Source organism: Chrysochloris asiatica, unplaced genomic scaffold, assembly GCF_000296735.1.
Source record: "Chrysochloris asiatica unplaced genomic scaffold, ChrAsi1.0 scaffold00125, whole genome shotgun sequence".
Taxonomy (NCBI): domain Eukaryota; kingdom Metazoa; phylum Chordata; class Mammalia; order Afrosoricida; family Chrysochloridae; genus Chrysochloris; species Chrysochloris asiatica.
Window position 1 is genome coordinate 6,511,982 of NW_006408643.1, and position 7,513 is coordinate 6,519,494.

Here is a 7,513-nt window from a genome sequence, read left to right on the forward strand (position 1 = left end):
CCGCGCGCCCACCGCTGGGCGGGACTAGCGGCGCGGCCGGGGTCGGAACGTTGAGGCGCGCGGAGGGCGGGGCGGCTCCGGGTGGGGGCGCCCGCGGGTTTGGTTGAGTCGACGTGGGAAGGGGGACGCGCCGCCGGGAGTCGGGGCGCGGCCGCCCGGGATTGTGGGAATGTGGCGGACTCCGCAGCCCCGCTCGGCTCAGCTCGGCTCCTTTCGGACCAGCTCGGCCAGGCCCGGCAAGGAAAGACGCCCAGCGGGCAGTTTACTGGTGGGGGTGGTTGGGAAGAATTCCTAACCTTCCAAGTCTGCGCGTGCGCCGGGAGCCGCCGCTTCCCTCGGGAACCAACTCCCAGCTCCTCCGCGCCTAAAGCAAGCACGAATGGAACGCCTACTGTATACTAAGCTTGGAACGAGCATTAATGCAAAACCTGGAAGACCCCCAGCGAGATGGATTTGCAGCATCAATGGGCTCAAGCGTGGCAACAATTGTGAGGTTGGCCCAGGACCGGGCAGTGTTTCGTTCTGTTGTGCAATAGGGTCGCTATGAGTCGGTACCGACTCAATGGCACCTAACTCAATGGCATCAAACAACATAGCTTAACAGGCTTGGAACAAGCCTTTTTGCTAACCAATCTCTAATACTGATACCCTTGGCATTTGGCATAAAGGAGTGGATTACGTTTGGGGCTGCTAACTGAATGGGTTTGAACACACCAGCCAGTCTGTCAAAGAGAAGCTTGCTGTTAGGTGCCAGCGAGTCAGTGCGACCCCGTGCACAACGGACGGAAACACTGCCGGTCCAGCGCCATCCTCACAACTGTTACCTAGAACCCATTGCGGCTGCCACTGTGCCAGTCCTTCTTGTTGGGATTCTTACCCCTTTTCGCTGACCCTCCACTTGACCAAGCATGGTGTCCTTCTCCAGGGACTGATCCCTCCAATACCATGTTTTGTTTCCTTTATATTGCGGTGCAACCCATACTAATGGCTGTGGTCTTCTATCTTCATCAGTATTTTAAATCCATTTCAGTAAGAAAGGTTGTGTCATCTGTTAATGAGTCTTTATTGCAAACTGTTCATGAGTCTTCCTCCAATCCTGATGCCACATTCTTCATAGACTCCAGTTCCTTAGATTTTCTGCTCAGCATACAGATTGAATAAATATGGTGAAAGAATACAACCCTGACACACACCTTTCCTGATTTTAAACCATGCAGTGCATTTCCCTTTTAGTTGCACCCCTTCTACATTTACAGTTGTGACAATCACCATTAGACTGGAAAACAGTTACTAGCAATTGAATCATAAAATTCTATTCTACTCATCACCAAACCCATCTGGACAAAAGGAAAATTCTTCAGTAGGGTTTCTGTTTTACTCCCCCCAATCTAAGACTAATGGCACCTCATGAAAGCTTGTAAGTCAGCCACCACATGCCTTTATAGTCCCCCACTTTGGGTAGCCGAAGTCTAAGATACCCATCCCTATCAAACCAATGAACTGAGGAGACATGCTTGAACTTTGAGATGAAGAATCCTTCCCTATTCAGTTGGAATTTGGGGCAGCCTCATCCATAAGCAAGGGTCCAGTTGATCAGGTTGTAGCAGTTTATGCTTGCTCCCTAGATCATACATACTTCTTTATCTTTATCTGGTCAAATTCTGGTTGGCAAGCCATTGACACTAGGCCCAGTTGGTACTGTCTGCATGTCTGAGAGTTCTCGCGCGCCTCTTCAGATCAGCAGGCTGTTTCATTCTTAACTCTAGCAATAAGCAATATTTTAAATTTATTTTCAATTTCATGATTGATGTGAACCTATAGTTAGTTTGATTGGTAACAAAGACATAGAAATTATTCATTCTACTGTGATTTTTTTACCCCCTCTGTCCAAGTTATTGGGCTACCAGAGTGGCAGTTTAAAATCCCTGGCGTAAGATAATTTCAAAGTATGATCCTGCTTAAACACAGACAAAGTAGTTATAGAATTTCTGCTTCATTCTTATACTTCATTATAGGGAGTGCTGGTAGCATAGTGAGTTATATGTTGGGCTGCTAACCTCCAGGACAGCAGGTTGTATTCACCAGCAGTTCTGCAGTAGAAAGGTAAGACTTTCTGAGCTAGTAAAAATTTGTTGTGGTGGTTAAGTACTGTCAACTCGGTTCTGACTCATAGCAACCCAGTATAGCGTTCCTAAGGAGTGGCTAGTGGGTTTGAACTGCCAGCCTTTTGGTTCAGAGTCCAGCCTTTATAGCCCTATACAGAATCACTGTAAGTCAAAATCAACTCAATGACACAAGCAACACCAACACAATTTTACCCTATGTCTCCACCTTAAAAAAAAAAAATCTTAAACCATGCAATGTCCCCTTGTTCTGTCTGTTAGCTCCACCGTCTCTTGGTCTATGTACAGGTTCCTCATGAGCACAATTTAAGTGTTCGGAAATAACCTGTGCTTTGCAATGTTATACTCATGGTAGTAGGGTTTCGTTTTGGTGGCGGTGTTGTTTTTTTTAGTTTTGGGGTTTTGTTTGGGGGTTTTTGCCTAATAAAATGATATAAGATCAGAATCAAAACTCTGTTTTGTTACAAGCTTCTGCTCCTATGTTCCTGAGAAAGCAAAGTTGACTTCTCCTCAATCATAAGCATATACTCTTGGGCCTCTGGCTAGGTGGAAATGGGAGACAAGAAACTAAACCCACCCGCCCCACCCCCCATTAATTGGTCTTTACTGGACTGCAAGGTTTAATCTTTACTGGACTGCAAGGTCGATTTGAAACGCAAGGTTGGCGATTCACACTCACCAGCCACTCCTTGGAAACAGGGTCGCTATGAGTCGGAACTGACTCGATGGCACTTCATAACAACAACAATTAGCTCTTGCCCCAAGCCATCCTTCCTAAATAAGGGTTGTTGTTGTTGTTGTTAGTGCCGTGTGGCCTGTGTAGGGTTTCCAAGGAGCAGCTGATGGGTTTGAATTGCCAACCCTGCAGTCCACCGTCTAGTGCTGATCCCACGGCACCACACAGGAATGTGATTCTAGGTGGAGTCTACTCAAGATGTTCCAAGAAGAAGATTGTTGAAAATCGAATTGCCAATAATATACCCACACTGTGGCTGTCACTATGTGACCATCACTCACCCCCATCAGCATTTTTGCTACAAAAACATATTTCCATCCATAAAGAGTCCTGGTGTGATGCTATAAGATAAGCACTGGACTGCTAACCGTAGGCTGGGGCTCAAACCACCAGTCACTCCTTGGAAACCCTTACAGGATCAGTATGAGTTGGAACTGACTTGACTGCACTTAACAACAACAACTTTATCCATACTTCAGAACAACTATGTGTTCTCTACAAGGCTACAAAGTGTTTTATGCCTCAAAAAAATATATTTTTCCTTTTATTTTTGTGTTTAGTACTGTTTGGCAGTTTCCAGGGTCAGAAGTGTGATTTGCAAGTGAATCGTTTTCAGCAGATGCTGAGAATCTCTAGTTTCAATGCCAGTGTGTCCCCTGTAAGTCTCCCCACCTCCACTGATGCTCAAGAGTTGTCTCAGGTGACCAGGTGACGAGCCTCTCGAATGGGTCCCCACTTCCTTGCAGTGATGCTCTTTGGGACTTCTCATTGGACTTCTTTTAGGCTTTCATTTTAAATTTACACCCTAAATGTTTTGTGAGTTCATTATCAAATTGAATTTAGTGAGGTGGTTTCCACAATTCGCCCAAGCCTAAAAAGCTGCCCAAACCATAGGCACATGACACAAAACCTAGTCCATGCCCTGCGAGAAACCCAAACAGGAGTCTCATTCAGTTAGAGAGAGTCAAGATTTCAACCACTTAAGTCTGAACTCAATTTTTCTTTCCAAAGTGCACATTCATGTTTCAGCGTGCATTCAGGTCTGACAGAACATTTATGTCTGTGCACATTCAAGTTTCAATAGCACATTTATTCACTGTTTTAGTAAGATGGAAAGAAATGCCACCTCTGAAAGAGTTGGCAGAGCTGTATTTGGGTACTCTGGATGTTTATATGAGCAAACACTTTGGCCCCTGTACCTGCTTGTTTTTGGAGGATTGACATGATTTTACTAAAAACAGTTTAGGAAACCAATGACTCGATAAAATCATTTTTCTGGGCTGTAAATTGGAAACGAAAAGCTCCTGAATTTGGCAATAATAATGGGATGTTTATTTTCACTCGTATCTGAAAGTCTCCAAAAGACGCCAGGAAAATAAAATTACTTCCGTGCAAAATGTTGTTGTTGTTAAGTGCAGTCAAGTTGTTTCCTTTCCGTAGCAACCCTGTATAGGGTTTCCAAGGAATGGCTGGTGAGCTTGAACCACCGATCTTGTGGTTCAAACAACTTTGTAGTCCAGCGCATTAGCCCACAGCGCCACACCAGGACTCCTCCATGCAAGATTTGTTGTTGTTGTTGTTGTTAGGTGCCATCGAGTCAGAACTGACTCATAGCGACCCCATGCGCAGCAGAACAAAACAATGTTCCATCCTGGGCCAACCTCACTACCGCTGCCACACTTGAGTCCATCAATGCTGCCACCTGGCCAATCCATCTCGCTGGGGGTCTTCCTCTTTTTCGCTGCCCCTCCATCTTACCAAGCATGCATCTCCAAATTAACTAAACAAAACAAGGCACCGCATTGCCAAAATTCAGCCCCTAGCTATCTGCTTCATTGCCAGTGGCTACCCTTTGTATCCTTCCTGGTCTTGTCATCCCCTGGATAATATATTAACCCAGCTCCCTTTCTAGGCATGAAACAAGCATCAATGGAGCGCTTACTCAGTACTAGAGACAAACATTAATGGGGAGCCTACTGTTTGCTGGGCATGCATTAATGGAGTGCCTGCTATATGCTTAGACATGGTTCAAGCACTAATATAGACCTGGTATAGATTAAGCATTAATGTAGCATCTGCTGTATGCCAGGCCTGGAATAAGCATTCATGCACCCACCCGCTGTATACCAAGCATAGGCCAGGCATCAGTGCCCATCATGTGCGACCACCACCCATCTATCAGCAGAGATTAAAGTGTTGCTACAATGCCGAACTGTTTTCCACAGAACTTCCAGACGAAGACAGACCAGGAAGAAAGACCTGGTGATCAAGTTAGGAAAATTAGCCAATGAAAACCCCACGAGCGCAACAATCTGATCCACAACTGATCAGGCAGTGTTTGTTTTGTGGTGCATGGGGTTGTAATGAGTTGAGGGGGGCCAATTTAACAGCTGCCAACAACAACATGCTTTTCTCTCACTGAGAGGGCAGAGTTGAATGCTCCAGACAGAGAATGTCTCACCTGCAAAAGTATCAACACTCTGGCTCCACACAAAAGGCCGGGAATGAGTGCCAAGTATACAGTAAATGCTCAGGCATTGCTTTTCACATGATGGGAGAAGACTATGAGAGTCTTGTGTGTTCCTGGGGCTTTAAACCACTTTCATCCACGAAGAAACCTAGGTACCATGCTCACAAGTCCCACACTACACGGCTTGCACTTCTCCCAACCCTCACCTGGCCTGACCCCCATCTCCTCTCCCCACCTGGCCCTGCCCAGATTCCAAACTCCCTGCCCCCACCACCGTGCAGCTTGAAAGTTGTACCTTGACACACTGTACTCACCTGTCTTGAGATAAGGGAATGAGGGAGGATCAAAGTCTCCATTTATGAGTTAATTGGGTATTGAGATTAACTCCTCAAAGCCCCCAACCTGGAAGCTTCCATCCCCACATCCACCCAACAGAGCCCAGGCTGAGAGCTCTTAGATCCCTGTGCCCCACCCCCACTCTAAGAGAGCTACAACTGTCACTTGCCTGTCGTTGATATTGGGTGCCATTGAGTTCACATCCAGTGTGACAGAATAGAACCACAGAGTTTTCTTGGCTGTCATCTTTTCAGAAACAGATCACCAGGACATTCTTCTGTGGCACTGTTGGGTGGGTTCAAACCACCTTTCAGTGAGCAGTTGAGTGCTTACCCTGCCAAGCTGACTGGTTGATGGAGACCCTGTGTGTTTCAGAGTAAAACTATGCACCTTCGGAGGTGAACTCGAACCTCCAACTTTTCTGTCAGCAGCTGAGCGTGTTAACCATTCACATCCCCCAGGGGCTTCATAAAATGTATAACCGGGTGTAAAACTGTGAACAATACTGTCACCAGGCCTTGGCTAAGTGTCCCCTTTTCCTTGGAGTCTTCCCTAAGCTTCCCAGACTCCCCCCACTCAGGCACTTTGGGTTCCTACACCTTAAGAAATTCACTCCATAGCACTTTTCACCATTAGAAATTATGTTCTTTATCTATCTCTTTAGCTCACTTATTCTCTCTCCCACCATAATATGTCTTAAGCACCACTATAACTCCGAGAAAAGAGGAAGACTCCCAGCAAGATGGATTAACAAAATGGCAGCATCAATGGGCTGAAGGGTGGCAACAATTATGAGGTTGGCCCAGGATTGGGCAGTGTTTTGTTCTGTTGTGCGCAGAGTCGCTATGAGTCAGTACCGACTCGATGGCACCTGACAATACAACTCTGGTCCCCAGAACTCAACCTGGCACACAGTAGATACTCAATAACTGTTGAGGTGAATTTTGGTGAGGATTACATACATGATGAAGATGATTTATGCCACTATATTTATACATGTGAAAATGATGAATTGGCAAATGGTGTGTTATGGTGCTGTGGGGTAATGCACTAGGCCGCAAGGTCAGTTTGAACCACAAAGTCGGCGATTCAAACTCACCAGCTGCTCCTTGAAAACCCTATACAGGGTCACTATGACTCAGAACTGACTCGACAGCACTTAATAACAGACATATCTCAGAGATAGCACAAGTTCAGTTCCATACCACCAGAATAAAACAAGTACACGAATTTTTTGTTTCCCAGTGTATATGAAAGTTATGTTAAACTATTCTGTAGTCTACTAAGGGTACAATAATAGCACTATGAAACTATGACATGAGAACGACCAAGCTGTAACACAGAGACATGAAGCCAGCACATGATGTTGGAAAGATGGTGCCCATAGACTTCCTCAGTGCAGGCTTGCCGCAAACCTGCAATATGTAAAAAAAAAAAAAAACACACATTATCTGCAAAGCACAGTAAAGTGAAAGGTCAGAAATGACTCAAAGGCCTAGATTTGCTTTTTTTTTTTAAGGTTTTTATTGTGGATTGAGTGAAAGTTTACAGGGCATATCATCAGTTTTATGTTCAACAAATCATATACCTTATTTCATTACATTGATTATAATCCCCTCCATATACCATCAGTTAAAAGTATTTCTCTCTATCCACTTTAGCTTTTTTAAAAAACCCACAAACAAAAAAACCCACTCAGGCATATGTAATAATTTACAACTCCAAAGGGCACATTCTGCAAGTCTGCTCCTGGCCACCAGTTCTTAGTCCTTCTCTTCTTAGTTGATGAGTCTAGAGTCCTCAGCCGCTCCCCCTTTCCATGCCCCCATCTCTGCCTCCATCTCAGGC